At 51.2% G+C, this 20,195-nt stretch overlaps 1 protein-coding gene across 2 annotated transcripts in view; it reads right to left on the bottom strand.

Moving 5' to 3' along the window:
• The window catches only part of TSC22D3 (TSC22 domain family member 3), a 58,122-nt gene that overhangs the window by 14,762 nt on the left and 23,165 nt on the right, over nucleotides 1-20,195 (bottom strand). The window lies entirely within an intron of this gene.

Here is a 20,195-nt window from a genome sequence, read left to right as displayed (position 1 = left end):
CTTATCTTATTCATCACGGCACCCCCAGAGTCTAGACTAGTGCCTGGCACACAGTCTCAATGCCATAAACATGTGCTTAATAAGTAAAGAGAAGGTTTAGATAAGTATTAGAACTTGGCTAATGGCCTCCACAGGGAAGAACTACAGGCAAATTCATGAATTTGCCTCCTGTTAACATGTTAATTTGGGGACAATCATTGTACAAGAGCAACTCTGCAGTTAAAAACACGGAAGACTGGTGAAAATCAAACATACTTGGAAAACCCAACCCAAACACAATTTAACTGAGTAAGTGGCCACTAATGACCTGGAACCAAGGCCCGACCTCTTCAATAAAAGGGATAATTCACCCGTGTGTGTGCTCCTGGTTCTGCACTAATGCTGGGACTTTGCTCAGTTCCCATCTTTAGCTGGAGGGGCTGGGTCAGTTGGGAACAGGGCACCCACAGGGAGCAGTAGAGGGTGATGAAGCCCAGGAGGAGGGCAGCCAAGTCTCAGCTGGCAGTAACATCAAAGAGGGATTTCAGGCTAGCAAGCCTGATTCTGAGCAAGTGACAGCCACATAACTGGAACGATGTGGCGGGGGTGGGTTGCAGATAAAAAATCCATCCTGACTAAAAATACCCTGATGACCATCAACATAAAGGAAATTCTCACCATTAATGTCATCCTTGGGTTTGAAGTCTTGAGGGTCCCTGTTAAAATGAAAGGTCTTTCTCAGAAGGGGAACTATTTAGTTTTTCTCCGGGAAGGAACATGATGACCTGCTCACTGTGGTCCGAATAGTTGGGGGGCTTCTGGGAGAAGTGACCCAGGCTGACTAAGTATATAGACTAGGGGGGTACTGCCTGGGGTGGGCCATACAATGGGTCCTGGATAACTGGTGGCCTTAGGCTTTCAGGGGACAGGCAAATGTGCCCAAATATTCCTGGACTCACTGTAAAGAAACCAAACTGCCTGAGTGGGCAGCTTTGAGTAGCAGAGTTTATGACAAAGGAGATTGTTTTCTCCTGCTCTTCTTGGTAAACACAAGCAAACTGTTCTGAAGAGGCCGCAAGGAGCAGTAATATATATATGTCCAAGCCCGACTCGGGGTATCTATCTTCAGTGCTTTCCCGTCCGGGGAATCTTGTTTGCATATGCTCATCAAAGCATCCTCCCTGGAAATCTCCTCCTCAAGTCCTACTGACTCACTGATAAGTTGGCATAGGTGAGAAATGGAAGGCTCTGTGACTGATAAGGGGTTGATGGGTTCTCCTTCCCCCTGGTAATTTCTTTTTACCAAGAGCCTCCTGTTGACCCAAAGGAATGCGTCCAGTGGGGGAAATGCCAGGCAGGAGGTCAGGTTGCTGGGGGGAGCTTTCTTTGGCCATCTTCCACCAGTCTCTGTTGGCAGTTGCCTTCTCTGCCTGTGTAGCAGGCGACTCTGGCGGCAGACACAGTACTCACACCAGAGCTGGCCAGGGCAGCCCTTGCCCCTCAGCACCCCTCTTTCTTGCCCTTGTAAAACTGGCAAAACCTCAGCCCCAGAACCCCACTCTAGCTTGACCAGGTGATGGCCAACTGCTTGATACCAGGCAGAGCTGGGCCGATGGAGGGAGGCAGGGGAGTAGGGCTGGGCAGGTTCTCCCACCCCCGTGGCTCTGTTGTGAGGTGCTGACAGCTGAGAGAGGACCTGAAACCAGTTAGCCTGGGGCTCCCAGCCAGCAGTGTATTTTCATCTTGTTTTGACTGGGACTGTCCTCCTCTGTGTAAACACGTCCATGTCAAGGGGAAGAAAATGTAGAACAGCTTAAAATAGGTGGGTGGAATGCATCCCACCCATGAATCACCAGCTCAGGGAATGCCCTGCAGGTAGGCCTTGCTTTAAGCAAACCTGACATATGAAAACCTTAATTCAACAAGAGGGTAGCGATGCACCGCTATTAGGTCTTGACCTATCACTGAGAGATCTCAAAGCCACATCTGGTCCAAATAATAACTTCAGTAGCTCCCATGTACTGATTACTTAGCAGGCACTGTGCTAAGAGTATATTCATTAGCCTTTTGAACGTTGTCAAGAGTTATGGATAACTGATAGTAGGAATTGGGTATCGTATTATCATTAAGCCCATTTTGTGGATGAGGAAACTGAGGCCCAGACAGGTTAAGTGACTTGCCTAGAGTTACCTGGCTCATAGTGGCAGAGGAGAGATGTGAACCTCTGGGGTGTGATTCTAAAGCTCCAGGCTGTCTCTAGCTGGGCATTTAACTTTGTCTTGAGATTTCTAGGCAGGGCTGCATTCTTGGCATGAATGTCCATTCGTGCTGAGCCCCCTTCATCACAGTTTGCAGGGGAATGATTAACAGGCCTTTATCAGGGTTAGGGTGGGGGAGCCCCCCAGGTGGGGGATGGTTCTTGCCACTGACTAAAGGATTCCCATAAGGGGGGCCCCCCTAGCATGCCAGGATCGGACAGATCTGCATTTCATTTCAGGCCTGGCAGACTGTTTAAGGGCAACTGCTTGACCAGACACAGGGAAGGTCCCTCCTAATTGCAAGTAAGTACAAACTACTCGACACCAGGCTGGGGTAGGGACAAAAAGACTCAGTATAATCCAGTATAAGGAAAGACCAAATGTAAACATGTATTTTGAAAAAAAATGTCACCAATCACAATGTTGGTGCAGGGCTGGCCCCCAGGCTAAACTGTGAAGTAGGAGTGTGTCTTCAGAACCTTCCTGCTTCATTTTTGGGTACCTTCTTCCTGCCTGTCCCTGCAGGTGACCTGTGCCCTCCTGCTGCCTAGGGTTCCATGGGGCCCCTCACTACTGTTTGCAGCTGCCTGTCTTCCCTAGCAATGCCCCCTTTAAGGGGGACTCTTAGTCTCCCTCCCCCAAATCATAAGGACCCAGCCCATCCTAAAGGACAAATCAGGAGATGTGTTTGTGTAAGTGATAAGTAGTAGCTTAACAGGTTTTCCCCAGATCATGGGGCTCTAACCCTTAGATTTCAGTCAGTGGTACAATTTTAGGCATGGGCGGGGGGTGTGGAGGTGGGCAGAGAACAAGCTGGGTGGGGGCAACAGTGGGAGTGGGGGAGACTGCTCGTCAGTGACCTTCAAATCTTGCCAAGTAGGCCATGTGCTCCTGTCAAGTCTGGGTCTGCATGGAGGGATAAGCGCTCCACCCTTACACTCATGCTGTATTGTTTCCAGAGCATGGTAGACAGGGCACTGGGATAATAGTCAGGAGACAGGAGTCTGGCCTGGTTTTGCCTCTGGCTACTGGAACAACCTTGGAAAAGTCTCATAACCACTCTGAGTCCCAGTTTCCCCTAAATGTAAAATGAGAGGATCAAGGCTGCGAATTTATAGTTATTTGGGGGCTTATTTGATGAATGATACCCCCATTTAGACTGGGAGCTCCATGAAGCCATATACCAAGGGCCTATAACAGTGTATGGCACATAGTAAGTGCTCAACGAATGGAATAATTGAATGAAGGAAGGAAGGAAGGAATGGCAAAAGTGACTTCTAAGGTTGCTGCCAGTTCCATCAGTCACAGCCTTGATGTCCTCAGATGCAGCTCTTTACAGCTGTGCCTCTGAGTGGAGAGGCCCAGGCCAAAGGCTGGGTTAGGCCTTCAGGCCCTTGCCCTCAGGACCAGAAGGTACAGGGGCAGCCTGCACTGCAGAGGGGCAGGCTCTGGGACCAAAAGCAGTAGGCAAGAGCTTCTGGGAGGCCCAGGAGGCTTGCAGGATGCTGGATGGGGTGGGGGTGTGGTAAGGAATGTAGGAAGGGAAGGGTCGGTCAGGAGAAGTCAGGAGAGTAACTTTTACACAGTTTTCTGTAAAACGGGAAGCTGAGATAAGAGAGACTTGATGGGTGTCTGGGCTGAGGTAGGAAAAGTGCCGAGTTGCATGGTGACTCAAGGTCAGGAGCTGGAATGGGGCCCAGAGCTCTCAAGCCTCTGCTCACCCCCTTGGGACTGGCCTCTGGCTCCAGGCCAGCTCCCTGAATAGCTCCCCTCCCCCACTCAGCCGTCCACAATTCCAGCTTCTTACGCCAACCTGCTTCCCTGTCCAGCTGATGCCTTGGCTGCCCCCTCCCCCTCCCCCACTGAGACGTGAAGTCCTCCCCCAACCTCCCTCCGAGACTCCGGTGCAGTCACCCATTAGACCTCTAGAAGCAGACTTGCCCACCCCCCTTCTCAGCATCGCCGCATTCAGACTCTGACGCAACTCCTCACCTTCTTACGCAAAAGGCTGCCTCCCTCCCCTCCCCTCCCTTCCTGGCCTGCCCCCCTGCCCTCCCCTCCCCCACCCCACTCCGTGGCCAGGGCACTCTCCTAGGAATACTCCCAGACAATATTCTAAGGCGCTGAGATATTCTCGCGTGTCCCCACTCTTTCCTCTAGCACCCTTTCACGTTTCAACAGGAGCCACAGTTTCAATCCAGGAAAATGAATCTTTAAGAGTGAAATTTCAGGTATTAGTGAGTGGAGAGAGAGAGATTTATGGGGCAGGGGTCTTTCCCAGAATTCCTGATATAACGCTGTGGAGGTGGTTACCTCCATAGTCTGGATGCTCGTTAGACCAATTCTGTCTTTTGCTGCCCTGGGATTTGGGAGATCAAAGTTCTGGTCCCATCTCTGCCATTAAAACTGTCTGTGTGACCTTGGGTAAGTCATGTAATCTCACTGAGTCTCGGTTTCTTTATCTGTCAAATGGGAGTAATTACCCTTGCCCTACCCACCTCGACAGGGGTGTTTTGAAAATTAAAGGAGATGTGTGTGTGTGGTGCGTGTGTGTGTGTGAGAGAGAGAGAGATAGAGAGAGAGAGAGACCACTAACTGCAAGGCCCGGGACAAATATCAGGGATTACTCATTCAGGTTACTTGTACAGCCCTTTTTACAAAAATGCCAGTGTGCCTTTGGCCTGCCCCCTTCCTCTGTTTCTCCTCGAGGGCTTGGGCCTTAGCCAAATCTGGTCTCCTGTGTAACTCTGCCCAGCTTTGAGAACATCTCCCGCCCCTCCCCCAACCCCTCACCACCCATCCTGTCGCCCTCAGGCCTTCCTTCACCATCCAAGGGCCTCTTGCCACACTCTCTCCCTCTCTCGCAGCCCAGGGCCCAGGGCCATCCGTGTGCGCCGAGTGACCCTGCTCTCCCAGCCCTGACCTCAGCCCATCCCCATAAAAGCTTTGAAGAGGAAGGACTCTGGGGCAGGGGTAATGACTGAACTTGATGATTTGCTACAGAGGCTGAGCACAACGCAGAACACCCAGCATGCGCTCCAGAAACACATCATTGTTTGGTTGTGTGTGCTGAGGGAGACCTGGGGGTGGAGTCTGCTTTGGGGCTCCTGACATCGCACCAGATAGGCAACTGCTCCACCTCTAGATCCGCCAGGCCCCGCCCGCCTGGTCTTCCCACCCATCTTTCCCTTCACCTCTCAACCCAGAGAATGTGCTGGGCTCTTTCATCTCCAGGACCTGCATGCTAGAATGTGATTTGGGGCCTCCCTGGCCTAGCGCCACTGAGTTTCTCTGGTGACCCCACCTTTCCCCCAGGGACAAGAGGCTGAGAGCAGTCTGGGGCACCCTCTGAATTTCCCAGCATAAGCAATCAGCTCTCTCTGAAGGCCGTACCCAGGAATCTTCTCACCTGAGGAAACCTGGGTTTCCCTCTTCAGAATTAGGGGCTCCTGGGATTTTCCTAGGGGCTGGAGAACAATGCTTACCACAGTTCAGCATGGATCTAATAGCTCTGCTCCTATATTAGGTTGACAGCAGTCCCCTTGGCTGGAATGTCTCTTGGTCTAGCAAATACTAGAGAGGGTTTCTTCTAAATGGCGGGGGCAAAGCCCTGACTTTTATCCTTCAGGGCTTCGTTTCAACCTCCCCTCCCCAAAGGAGGAAATTAGAAGCAAAAGGTGACCTTGCTAGGCCTTGGCAGGGAACTGGTGACAGGGCGGCAACACAAGGCCTTATTTTGTTGGCCCCTGCCACCTGTCTCCCTCCCTCTGCCTGCTGTTGGGGCCCCATGTTGGCAGGCAGGTGGAGAGGAGGTGGAACTCTCTGGAGAGGCCACCTGGGAAAGCTGGTCTCATAATGAGAACCTCAGTCACCTGGAATTGGTTTTTCTTCACTCCATTTTTTCCCCTAAGAGGTTAACAATTCCAATCAGGGATTTGTTTAAGAGCATCCAATGAATGGGGCAAAGGTCACACAAGAGTACTGGGCTCTGAATCAGGAGAGAGACCAACTTTTGCTCCTGGCCCTGCCGTGACGTTGTTCTGTGACCGCAAGCTGGTTGAATTCCCTCTCAGGCCCTCAGTTTCCCCACCTGTCCAGACTCTATCTCTGGTCCTGGGCAGGGATCAGCGATGTATGAAATCCAAGGGTGTCAAATACTTAGTGATGGGCCCCTGAACCCTCTGTCCTCTGTGGAAGAAGCCCTGCCAATTTGAAAGCGTTTCCATTCCCCAAACCCCACTTGGAGCTTACCCTTTGGTGAGTCCACTGTAGCAGTCACCACCCTTAACATCTGGTCCAGGACCCACTCAAGACCTCTGTGCCAGGCAGTGGCTCCTTAACTGGCATGCCCTCCAACCAAGGCCCCCCTCACTGAACATGCATCCATGTCCCTCCCTTCCAATCTCTCCTTTGAGATGACCTCGCCCTGCCTCTTCCTCCCAATTCTCCTTGCTCTCCTTTCCCCCCAGCTCACTATTGCTCTGGGAAAACCATCCTTCTTTTCTCCTGGCAAATATGTCAGATACACACTGGCTGGCTTCCTCCTTAAATGGGCAATTCTCCCCTTTGGCCTACTTGGCATTGTCTGACCTCTTTTTGTTGTGTTTTGCCTTCCCACATATTCAGAGAGATGGAAGGAACCTTGAGGATCAACTAGTTCCAACCCCTCCTTTTATAGGCGAGGAAACAAATTTGAATACAGCAAATGACTTGCCCAGGGTCACATAGCCAGGCAGGGGCAAAGCCAAAACTCCATCCAGGTCTACCTGATTCTGGGGCTTCTGCTCCTTTACTCTGCTCCCTTACCCTTCAGGTAAGGCCTTAGCCCACCAGCTGCCATTCCCCTCTTTCTCCAAATGCACCTATTGCCCATGTCACACCGCTGAGCACTGATTCTATTCCCTAATTGTTTCCCATGTGTGTATCTAGGTTTCCCAACGAGAAAGTAGTCTACGAGGGCGGGAGCTAACTCATTCCTCCCACTTGAATGAGGCACAAAAAGGGGAAGTGAGCCACCTAAGGTCATGCAGCTCTCCAGTGGTAGAACTGGGAACCAGATCTAGGTCTCTGAGTCTCCACTTGGGGCCTCTTCCCACTATACCACGATGTGGTGCACCTCTCTTTTTATCCCATTTTTCCCATTCTGTACTGTACTGGGATGTTTCATTCTTGCTTCTTCTTTATATTCTTATCCTCCTTCTTAACTTCTGCATTTCTCACAAATCTGCTGGATTTTAGAGCTGGAAGGGACCTCGGGGATCATTAGTTTCACCTATCACTGCACAGATGAGGAAACTGAGACCAGGAGAGGGGAAGTCATCTGCTCGAAATCAGAGAGCTAATTAGTAGCCCAGCTGGGAGCCAAGTCCAAGTCACCAACTCTTAGTTCAGTGCTCTTTCAACCACCCTCTTCCTGTCTGCACTCTTTGCCAAGAGTCCTTCTTGTTTGGAAATCCCCCCTCCTCTGCCCTCCAGGTCCTGCAAGATCTGAGAGTGCTTGGGCCCAGGGTCATAGAGCATCATTGGGGAAAGGTAGAAGGAGCAGAGGCCTGGAACTGCCCATATCCTCCCACTTCCCACCCTGGAAGGCCCCAGCCTGGCCTTGCCGAGAGTGGTGACTACCAAGTATGTGTTGAGATAAAGCAATAGCCTCTCGGATTCTCAGTTCATGGCCTAGACGGTGGCGTCAAAGCCCGAGCCGGCTGCAAAATGAGGTCAGTTCACTGTCCTCCCAATGGAAAAATCTTGTAAAATCAATAGCACTTATAACGTCAACAGACCCGGAGACCTTTCCTGTTTATTTTTTCCTTCTTTCTCACCCACCCTGCTGTGAAGGCACAGACAACACAGGAATCTGGCCAGCGAAGCTGCAAAGGCCAGACCATAGCTCCCAGAGCCCCTGAACCGAATGGGGAGGGGTGGGTGCACATCAAGGTGTGAGTGACTTGTGAAGACCCCGGCCAAGGCCCTCCTGGCTAACCCTCGGGCAATGCTAATCAGATCCTAGGCCCTCCTTGGTAACTGGCACCTGGTTGGGAATAATCAGAAGCTGTCCGGAGCTCCAGTAGTGATTCTGGAAGCTCGGCCCTACCCGAGCTTTGCCACACTGGGCCTTCACTAAGGAAGAGAATAACTAGAAAGCCAATTAGACAACACCATGGGGCCTTCCTGCACTGGGAAGTGTCTGAGGCCCTCAGACTGGAGTGGATGTTGGCCCTTTTCCCAGACATCCTTCCCCCAGCCCCAGTGGGTGTATACTACCTTCCCTCCATGCACACAGAGAGTGGCTGCCCTCATGCTGTTATTTGCATGGTCACAAACAGGCTTCTTCCTCCTGCCCCGAAACTGGTCCTGAAACCAGACCACAGAGCCTGAGCCTGACATTTCTTCTATTAAATGCTGTCCTTTATATGAAAGTACTGTGAATTTATTCCAACCTGGATTCATTTCACAAATATTTACTGAGCGCCTACTCTGTATCAGACACTGGTAGCTTCTATCAACTGTGTTTTGTGCAGTTAAAGACTGCTGTACCTCACGAGTTCCAAACGAGCATGTAGGGTCAGATGAAGCTCGGGGGTCAGCTGCGAAGGCAGGTCCTGAGAGTAAGCGTGTACCATAGTGTGGGTCTCTGCACATCGGGGATACTGAGGCATGGGCGCCTAGGGTGGTGAGCTGGGAGATGCCACTTCTACACAGACTCCTAGGACCAGGGACAAACCTCACACACCAGAGAAGTTGTCCTGGGTAGCCGCAAGAGGCAGAGGTGAGGACAATCACAGGGCCTTCCATGGCTAAGGGACAGCTGTGCGCTCCACCCTCAGTCCTTGCCTGTTGACCTCGCAAGCAAGGCAAAGGACAGGACATTTTGGAAGGAGCGGTGCTCTCTTTTCTGATATGTCCCCCGGGCCCCTGAGTTTGGTTCCCTTGCTGGTCAAGAGGTATCCAAGGCATTTAAAGGCAACTAGGTATTTCTTCAGGGGACAGTGTTCCTGGTTAAACACCCACCCCCACCTCCCAAGTGCATGAACTTGACTTTGCAGCTCATCTTCTCCTAGGCAAGGTCTTGGTCCTGGGCCTGGTCCCCCAACCCTGCCCTCTGGGTGATCTTGCTAAAGGATGCCAAGGGAGTTGGTGGCAGGGGCTGGGAGCAGAGCCCAGGTTTCCTGGATCCTGGCCTGGCACTCTTGCCACCAGATCCCACTGCCTCTCCCTCTCTTCTCTTGCCCTTTGTTCTCTGTCTGCACCGTCTGGAGGCACGTGCCCTGCACCCCACTAGCTTTCACTGCATGAGATATTTCTGTCCGACACCAGTCAGCAGTTCAACCATATGGGGCATGGGGAGTCTGGCTGTCTGCTGCCCGTGGGGCCAGGCCCAGGTGGGGGAGGGGGAGGGCGGGTCGCTCTGCTGGTCTGGGATCCACAGAGCTGCAGCCCTAATGCAGTCATTTTTTTTCCAGGGGCCCTAGGTGGGGCCCCTAAGCTTAGCATCCCAGGGCTAGGGCTAGGTCACCGTGGGTCCCCACTCCCAGGGCTGTTGCTACGATACTGGGTTCTACAAGTGCTGAGTGGCACTGCCGGGGCCGGATGCAAACGGCATGCAGCAGGGTCTAGCTGTGAGCCAGTTGGCCAGCTGACATTTCAGGGTCCAAAGAGCTTGTGTGTACTGGACAAGCTGTTTATTGTGGTCTTGGCACTGCCCGGCCCTTCAGACAGCAACAAATGCTCCCAAACTGGGAAAGGAGAGGAAATAAGGAGACAGCCGTAGCCAAAGAAGACCTGGAATCTCTTTCCTCACACCATTTGCTCCCTGCAGCTGACATGGTGCTGGTGCCAACCATCGGAAGTGCCCCTGTGAGGGTACCGGAGGGGGCAAGCCCCACAAACCTCCATTCGTGAAGACCTACATTGCAAATCATGTACATGCCCACATCAGCATCCTTCCGACTGCCCAGCTCTCAGAGGCCACTGCTGAGGGAAGGTTGAGCAGTCAGAAAACACTAGGAATGAGAAATCTTGATGTCACAAAGTTTAAACACGCAGAAGAACTGGTACCCCAAGGCTGAAGGTTCTTCACACACACACACACACACACACACACACACACACACACACCATCTTCAGAGAGATAATTATCAACAGGCCATGATAGAAATGGTCATTTCGAGTCTTAGCCTGGTTTTTTAAGTTACACTCAGGGTTGACAACATGCTGGGGAACGTGCAGCAAGGGCATGTGTATTAGAGCATAGGGTGGGTGGACAGATGAGACATAGGAGACCCCAAATGAGGGAAGCTGAGAAGCCAGAGTCCAGAGAAGTTGTAGGAAAGGTAGAGTTTCCCAGAAGACATTTGGCCCTATCCACGCCTGCGAGTCTAGTCTGGCCTATGGCCTGAGGAGAAGCCTTACTTGGGAGGGACGGAATCAGGGATAAGCGGTTGAACTCGGCCTCAGGCTCTTGACCTCCATACCTTGTTCCACCCAAGATTGTGGCTGCCAGGGCTGGACAAATGGAACTGCCAGAGTGCCTTCTGAGTGTCTTGGTCAGGTCCTCCAGTTTGTCTATGGTTTAGCACATAGTCAGTCTTATCAGCTCAGCTGTGCATGATAGATGCCTCCAATACACACACACACACACACACACACACACACACACACACACACACACACGGTAGCAGTAATGAACACCAGCAGTTAACATTCATTGAGTGCCTACTTTGCACCAAACATAGTTCAAAGCACTTCATATACAGTACGTATTTTATCTCAATTAACCCTCCCCAGTTTACAGAAGGGGAATCTGAGGTCCAGAGAGACGAAATAACTTAAAGTCCCACCAGGTAGAATGGCTGAATAGGGATTCAGTAGAGGTCTGGCTGACTGCAAAGCCTGTGCTCATTAAACTACAGGGCCCTTGTGACTAAGCATATGAATGTGCCCATTTATACAAAAAGCCTCAGGGAAGGAAGGAAGAGAGGGGTAAAAGGGAAGATTGGAGAGCTGGGCCTTGGAGAAGAACCACAATGGTGGAGGAGATGGTGGGCCATGGTGTGAAAGAGGGAAGATGGGCAGCAGAACGCCCACCAGATGCCAGAAGCTAAGATTATCTAAGTTTGCAACCTCACACCTCTTGGGAACCCCCAAGGCCCCCCATCATGGTGCTTGCCCTCACACCAGTACTCACTCAGTAAAACTGCTAAGGAGCAACCTTGGGGAATACACACAGACCAAGTTGCTGCCTCCCTCTTGGTAAGACCCAAGCTTTAAAGTGGTTTCCTCAGAGGCCAGGTCACCAGACATTACTTAAGCCCCCAGCACGTGGCAGGCACTAGGGGGATAGAGACAAACCCAACAGGCACCCTGCCCTTGAGATGTGGCAGGCTGGCAGAGGAGATGTTAGATTGGCCTTGAGCCACCCCCAGGGGTTAACTGGGGCTAACGGTGCAGGCTGTGCACAGTCAGGGAACAGAACGAAGCCCCTGGGTCTCCCCAGAGACAGGGCTGCTGCCTTTAGCTCCACTCACAGAGCTAGGCAGCCCAGCTGGCACCATTCTCCACTGGGTTGCTTCTACAAACGTAGCTCGGAGCAGCCTTTCAGGGCTGTGCCGGGACACTTTAGCTGACACACAGGGAGCCTGAAATGGGTGAGGGCTGGGAGAAGTGGTGAAGCCACAGGAGGATACCCTTGCCCTCTCGTTCTTTAGCTTCTGCCAGTGGGCCTCCCACCTCCAGCAAGGGGAGAACACTCTTCTTCAGAGCTCTCCCCCACCAGCCCATCATCTCCTCCCTTCCTGGGAAGCCCAAGGCTTAGAGAAATGAGTCCAAGTAATTAACTAATTAATGAATATGGATGGGAAAGTTGCTGAGGTTGCTGGAAAACACCCTGTTGCAGCCAACACACACAGCCCAGCCAGGCACCCGCCTCCCAGCATGGGTGAGAAGGAAGCTCCGAGCGACTACTCGACTGTATCTCCCCAAGGCTCCAGCTGCATCAGAAGCACCCGCCACCCAGCAACCCCTCGCCCGATGCCAGGAGACCTGCCTCTGGACGGCACATCCCCTTGCAATGACAGCCACCACCACCCCACTCCAGCTGGGGCTATGATCTGCTCAGTTACTCGGCATCAAGGGTACTCTCTGTGGTCCAAGGAAGTCCACCTGCGGGCTCTCCCAATGCAAAGTGCAAGGCTGCAGGAGATGGATGGATGGAGATAGGAGACGGGGAGAGAAAAGCAGAAGGAGCAACCAAGAGGCACACACAGCTGGCAGGAGCCCATCTCCAGCTGTTGGGCGGGCTGTTTCCTTTGATAAAGCACTTGGCAGTACTCCCAGTTCTGTAGTTTCTGGCCTGCGAAAGCACACCCGGAGCACAAGCCTGCCTGTGGGAGGACTTCAGCCTTGCTTTGTTTTCTTTCTTTCTTTCATTTTTTTAAGCTTTAGAAGATGCCCCTCCCCTTCCAAGGAACCTCATCCCTCCCCCACACCTGGACAAAGTGAAGTTGTACCAACAGGTGATGTGGGCTGGGCTGCCAGCTGGTCGTCATAGAAAGTCAGTGCCACAGAGGCACAGGGGTGTGCAGTGAGGCCTAGGCCTGTGTGTGTGTGTATGTGTGTGTGTGTGTGTGTGTGTGTGTATGTGTGAGAGAGCGAGAGAGAGCGAGAGCGAGAGCGAGAGCGAGAGAGAGAGAGAGAGAGAGAGAGAGAGAGAGAGAGAGAGAGAGTCTGTGTTTGTCTGAGAGGCTCTGCTTGTTTGTTGTGGCTGACACTGCCTTCTGTGTGGCACACCATCACTGGTCTCCCCACCTAGCATCCTTCCAGGCTACTAATGTTTCCCCAGAAAGCACTGGGAAATAGGAGTCCCGCGGTCACGTGATCACACAGAACAACACGCCCTCCCTCAAACCCCTGGTCCTGTGGCTTTGTGGAAGCCAGTCTCCTCCGGCCCGTGTGAAATGAGGGGCCGGGCTTGAAGGCCTCCCAGGTCCCTTGGAGGAAGCAGAGCAGGCGCTGTAGCAGAGCCCCTGCCCCCTCGTCTCCCCCAGGCTCCTCAACAGCCTAATGACAAGCCGCCCCCAGGCCCCAGTGTCCCAGATCCCTGAGGGGAAGCTCATCGCCCGCCCGCCTGCCTGGGAGTGGCACGGGCTCCTCGCGGGGTCCCCAGAAGCCCCCACTCCCCGAGGGCCCCGAGCCAGCACCCACTCCCACACCCAGTCCGCCCCCGGCGCCCGGAGGCCGGGTCTCCCAGGGGGCCGCTCAGCTCGCTTCGCAAGGCTGCCTCCCAGGGGAGGAGGACCGGCCGGGAGGAGACACACAACTTCCTCCGCAGCCAGAGGGGGAGGCCCGGGGCGGCCCTGAACCACCGACCCGCCGCCCCACCGCGTTCACGGCCCAAACCGAGGGGCCGCCGGCCCTTAGCCATGGGAGAAGCCAGTCGGGAAGAAGCAAACACGGAAACAAACACAACCTGGGAACTGTGGACCAGCTTCCAAACTGAAAGTCCTCAAATATACCTTGGCCGCCCCCTCGCAAAAAAAGCATTTGCCTCATGAGAAAACCTAGGCACTTAGACTGCAGGATGGCAGAGCCAGAGCACCTCGGGGGATCATGTCGTCCAACCATTTCATCTTATGTATGGGGAAACTGAGGCCCAGAGTGAGGTGGAGACTTCTGCTGGTTAGCAGAAGAGCTGGCACTAGAAGTCAGGGAACTAGCCCAAAGAGTTCTGGGTCCTGGCCATGGTTGGAAGACGATATACCAACCCAAGGCCCAAGTAAGAATTCTGGGATCTAGAAGCTCTGAGTTGACATGGGCAGGGTAGCCCAGTGAGCTGAATGTGGCCATGAGGCTGGTGTGGGTCTGTGAGCACTTTAGATCCCTTTCACCTGTCAAGGGATATGCCTGTTGATGTTATGGGGCCATGTGGCCATCACACCTGGGGCTCAATGTCAAGTCGGAGTTGGGTTGGGGACCCCCGCTCTTTCTTGCCTTCACCTTTTCTAGAGTATTCTTCCTACCAGGGCTCAAGCTCTGGAGGGGGAAGAAACTCAGCCATAGTTTCTCCACCGGTTGGGGAGGGCAGTATGGGGGCAAGCCTAGGTATGTGACTTTTGCCACCTCTTTGGGATTCAGAGCCCACCTTGCTCCTTCACAGCCCAGGTATAATCCTCCAGTTGTGAACAGGGAAGAAGAAGTGGGTAGGCAGGAGTGCCTATCAGCTTCAAGAAGGTAATAAGCCTTAGATAGCTTTCTTAACTTTGAGCAAGCTCTGGGGCCAGATTGTAAGCAGATGGCAAGGCCCACAAGGCTAAGCCTGGCATGCTCAGGCTGAAATTATATCGACTGCGTCTGTCTTCAAGCCATGCGCTGGGGCTCAAGCTGAGCTGACCCCACCCCCTCTGACGTAGCCAACCCTCCACTACTAGAAGCCACTAACCCTTCACTATGGCTAGTGTGGAAACAGCACGTGCTGTTTTCTGAGACACAGTGACCTGGATATCTGCGAGAAGCTCCATTAACATAAAGAGCTCAGCATGGAAGACAATCATGCCCAAAACTTTCAATACTTAAACACATGCTTTAGAACCTACTTTAACCACTTCCATTCCCCCTTGTTCTTGCTGAGGGCTGTGGTATTCAAGTGACAGTTAGAACAAGGTCCTTCTTGATCCCACCCATGAAGTTCTGCTCCGAGATTCCAGACAGTTGCATTTACCACTTAATTCCACCCATCACTTTATAGAGACCATCATTTTATAAGACATTTTGCTATGTGTTATTTTACATCTGTGGACTATCTCTATCATTGTTCTGGAGTGATTTCTCTGTGTGTGATCTATCTCCCCAGCTTGATCCAAAGCTCCTGATGGGTGGGAAGCGGGCCTTTGGTGGCTTTTTCTCCCCTCCTCCCTCTCCCTGTAGCACTCAGGACAGTGGTGTGGCCAAGAGGATGGTCTCAATAGTGCTTGTTCAACTCAATAACAACAACTCGGGAGGCCAGCATAATTTCTGAATTCATCGGCAGGCGCATCCAGTGATGACGGAAATCTGCAGCTGGATGTATCCGCTGCTGTAAAGAAAGAGCTATTCTTGAAGGGAGGGTCACCCAAAGCCAGCATGTCAGTTGACTTAACTACCCCCTCCCTGTCCCATCTTGATGAAACAACAACTAAGCAGTTGGGACAAGAGTGGGGTGCCTCACACCAAGCGGCCATTAAGCCGAGGAGCTGGACATTCCATTTCCCAACATCCTCTATTCTGTTTCATCCATCTCTTTGGCAACAGAGTGTTAGGCTTCTTTCTAGGGTCGTTTCCACAAGTGACAGTCTCCCTGCGTCTAGCTGTGGGAAGACAGTGGACCCAGATTGAATTATTGATAGGAAATTATTTGAAACTAGAGATCATGTTTGTTCATTAATGGTTATTAACGTATACCTTGTTTATGGGTTTACCTAGGGGAAAATAAAAGAGGACTGGCTTTGATGGTGGATACACATTTATGGATGGGAACCTTGAGTATTTAGGAATACTTTTCCTAAAACACTCATTCCAGTCAGAACTGTCTCTAGGTTTTCCTTCTCTCCTGTTTCATAAGTGGCCTCACCAACTGAGTAGCTAGAAATCTTTCATTTCTAACAGGAAGAATACAGAGGTAGCCTGGAGACCTATGTTATAGCTGAGATTGAGAATTTAGCTAATATCTCTAACGAGTGAGCTACTTACTATTAACCTGGTCATTAATTAAGGTCATGTTTGCACTTCAATTGTCAGCCCCAAACATCTGTTTGTTTAAACCAAGGTCACTTCAGTTTATTACAGTTATAGCCACTGGTGAGATAATCTGCTTAGATTTCACAAGTATGTGTGAATTGCCTACCTCAGCCCTTATTTTCACAGAATAAGAGTTCTCTTGAAGGCACAGGGTCAGACTTAAGATAATACATGCTTTTCCTTCTCAATAGAACTAAAAACAAGGCTTTAATTAAGTCACCAAAATTCTCGGATTGAATATCTATATTACATTTCTTAATGATGTTAATCTGTCCAAGGGTGACCCACAGGATTCCCATTGATCCAAGAACAATCTTTAGGCAGACATTTTATTGGCTCGGAGATTGTTTCCCGATCATTCAGCACTGCCCTTCTCAATGGTGGAGTCACCCCCACTTTGTTGATAGAGACTGCAGGTGGCCTGGGAGAGGGGGGGCAGTGGGGAGGGATGATAGAGATCATGAAACAGAGAAAGGGGGGGAATGCAGAGGCAGAGAGCTTAAAGAGGTCTGTGAGTGGAGAAAAGGGAATAGGGGCCAAGATGGTTCTCCCAGGCAAGCCTAGGACTTGAGGAGAGTCCAGACATATACACCCTCACAAACCCTCACCACACACACACATACACACACACAGAGGCACACATGCCTCTTTTACATATACCTTCCTCACCCTGACTCTCAAGTCCCAAATACAGGAATAGGCTCAGATGGAGTTACAAACATATGTCACACACACAAGAACACCAACCCTCCCAGATGCCATCTTTCCAGCTGTCCCTTCACGAACACAAGTGTCCCTCCCCATCTACACATAAATATATTTACCATACATTTTCCATACCTTTTTTTGCATACGATTTGAACATATTTTTATGTACATTCCACATTACTACCCAAACTCCCTCCACACAACCCAGTCCTCGCATACGTACACAGCTACACACATACACACACTCATACACATCTTCCTTCCCATCAGAGGCCAAAAAAGTCTGTGCTCAATAAATTCTAGTGCTTTCTTCCTTGGTGCGTGGGATTTGAAGAAGTGGCTGGATAGCCAGGTGAACTAGAGAAGTGCTTTTCCTAGCATGGTTCTTAGCATGGTGGAAAAGTCCATCAAGGACATTTGAAATCCCTCACAGAGTTCACTCCCTTGGCCTATAGACAAGACACCAGCGGTAACCTTTAGCAGCTGCCAAAAGCATCTAAGACTCTCTTAGTTCTGCTATGCTAGCTGACCTTTGCAAGGAATCCTGGGTATTTTGAACCAAGAACATTTAGTATAAGAAACAAAACAAAAATAAAAATCTTTCCCTGACATTTAAGAACAATACTAAAGTGTCTGTGCAAATTCACCTGGCAGGCTTGGCCTGTGGCAAGATGGCAAAGAAGGAAAAGTTGATTTTAAAGCCCACCAGCCCTGGATGTCCTCTTGGAGCCTGTCCCCATCCGCCTCCCCATACATGCTCTGGAATCTCATTGTCCCCCACCAGGCTGCCTCTGTTCTGGCCAAAGAAGACTAGAACTGGGAAAAGGCTTTTGGATTCGACAAAAAGGAAGTGATGAGCAAGCTGAGAGTGTGCAGTTAGTCTATTAGATCTAAGATCCAGGTGGTGGGCACTGTGATCTATGCAGTGCCATCTGCATAGGAAGTCTACGGTCCAGTTAGTTTCTATCCAAGTCCCACCAGCCTGCCCATTAAAAAGTTGAAATGTGGCTAGGCTGAAAAGCAATCAGATCTGTTATTGACACTGTTTCATTCTGAATAGCACAGAGGACTAAAGGCTTTCTTTACTTAGTTCATTAGTTAGCTAACAAGCATTTTCCAAGCACCTACTGTGCATGGAGCACTGTCCCAGACACTCGCTCTTGCCATTGCTGCTTCTGCTATTTAATTTCTGAATACAGGCTGTTGCCAGACATCCAATTTTCTGAGTGCTTGCTCTGACAGGGAACAATGACTAATGAACCAAACATCAGGGAGGGCCCTCTGATCTCCAGCACAGAACATGCCCATAAAGGCAGAGTCTAATTTGTTCAGCAAGCAGCTGCCAATTCTTCTGGGATCTTAATTACCTGGAGCAGTTTATATGGGTGAATCCCCTTGGGAGAGAAACCCTGAACTCCGTCTTTCTCACATCCTATCATACGCCAGGCCCTACAAATGGCTTTAACCCCCAGCCACTGCACATGGGTACAAAGTCCAGGACACGGTGGTTCACCAGACAGGCATTCCGGCACTGCACACGACCCTCCTTCACACCTCTACACACACTCCCCTACACACACACACACACACACACACACAGCGGCAGCAGTGGCTTATAGCGGAAAGCACTCTGGACTGCAAGTTAGGAGATCTTGGTATCAACCCAGCTCTGCCTCTGCTTCTCTGTGTGACCTTGGACAAGACTTTTTCTGTCTCTGGGCTTCTGTTTCCTGTCCTATAACGTGAGGGGTGGGACTAGATGATCTCTGTGGACCTTTCCGGTTCTAGGACTTGACATTCTACTTCCTGAGTCCCAAGAGAGCTGTGTGACCAGGTCAGGTTTGTAAAATGGGGATAAGACAAGATGGGGGCAGTGGTCGACTCAAGCAGTCACCATCATGGAGAAGGGGATATCTCCTTGGGTCGGCCCCTCCCAAAGTTCCATTCTATTTCTGAAAAGTTTCACAAACCAGGCTGGGGGATCTGGTGGCACTGTGGGCTCTGCTGCTCCCTTCAACCTCATCTCCCTCCCCCATCATTTCTTTTTAACCCTTTTTCCAACTCTCATTCCTTTTAACCAGGCTTTCAGCTCATCCTGACTAGTTCCCTTTAGCAAGCTCTTCAGAGAGACGGATGATTAAATGGTCTTGAGAGTCTCCTGAGTCTGTAAAATGTAAATAACAGTCCCTGCCCTGGCGGCCTTCACAGGCTTTCCAGAGGATCAAATAAGATAAAGTCTGTGAAAGTGCTTTGGAAATTGTCAAGTGCTATGCAAATGCGAGGGATTATTATTAATGATGGTTGGGGAGGCAGCCACGTGATGCAAGGGGGAGCAGAGTGTCAACTTGCCTGCTCTCCTCACCATCTTCGCTGGGTGAAGGCACTGGTGTTGCCAGCCAGCTTGTAGCCGACTAACACATCAGTAGGGGTGGTTCTTTGATTAGCGTTACCCCCCATTGTCCCCTAGTAGAGTTCAGAACCAGAGGAAAGAGGACAAGGAAGGAGTAGGTTGATCTGGATATATAGAGAGTAAGGCCTAGGGTAGTGATTTTTTTTTCCTTACAAAAGCGAATCCTTTCTTTCAAACAGAGTCTCACATGGAAAACCCAATTTATAAAACAGATGAAAGCAGAGCTACTCTAGTTGAACTTGAGATGAGGCCCATGGATTCCCACTGGCTGGGCTCTCCGTTTGCCCTCGAGATCACTCTGGTGGCTCCCCAGGGCTCCAAAAGGAGCACATTGGAAAACTAGCAGTGTAGAGCAGGAGCTCTTGCCTGGCACCCAGTGCTCCAGACATCCAGGGGGCAGCCACAGCCTGGGCACTGGAGTGATGGGGGTACAGGGCATAGAGAAGGGGAGTGAGAGAATGCTATAGAAAGGCAGACAGAGTTGGGGGCAACACCTTTTGTTTACTCAGCAGCTTTGTCTAGGGTCCCAGGCCGGCATTCTCGGGTTACCCTAGAATGGGGCTGCAGTTTTGTGAATCAGTGCTGGAAGGCCTACGGAAAAACATGGGTCTAGAAATGGTAAAACAAAGGATGGGACCAAATGAACGTGAGCAGGGCTCCTGCTTTCTTATTTTGCTTTGAGGGGCAGGGGGTGTTGGGCCTGGTCAGGATTGGAGTCCAGAAGCCTGAGACATAGAACAAGGAGAGACAGCTGGGGAGTTGAGGGGTGGGGAAAGAGTAGGCTCCGTCCTGGAGCGCTTGCTCCATTTTCCCACCCTCCCCACCCAAACAGGCTCAGCGACAGGGCACGCTGACTGACTAGGCAGAAACCGATCAGATACTGCAGGTACAGGCTGAGGGTTCCAGGCCAGATAGGGGTATGTGTGTCCAAGACTTTCACACAGCCAAGACATGTGTTGTTGCTGACTCCCTAAGGCAGATGGAACAGTGTCAGGGATTTTGTTTGAGTCGCTGTAACTGGGAGGATATAATAATAATAATAAAAAATCACCTTAGACTAAATGATGCTGGCA

Source organism: Pseudorca crassidens, chromosome X, assembly GCF_039906515.1.
Source record: "Pseudorca crassidens isolate mPseCra1 chromosome X, mPseCra1.hap1, whole genome shotgun sequence".
In the NCBI taxonomy this organism is placed as follows: Eukaryota; Metazoa; Chordata; class Mammalia; order Artiodactyla; family Delphinidae; genus Pseudorca; species Pseudorca crassidens.
Note: the sequence above shows the minus strand (reverse complement) of the source record. Positions and strands in the feature narration are given on the sequence as shown.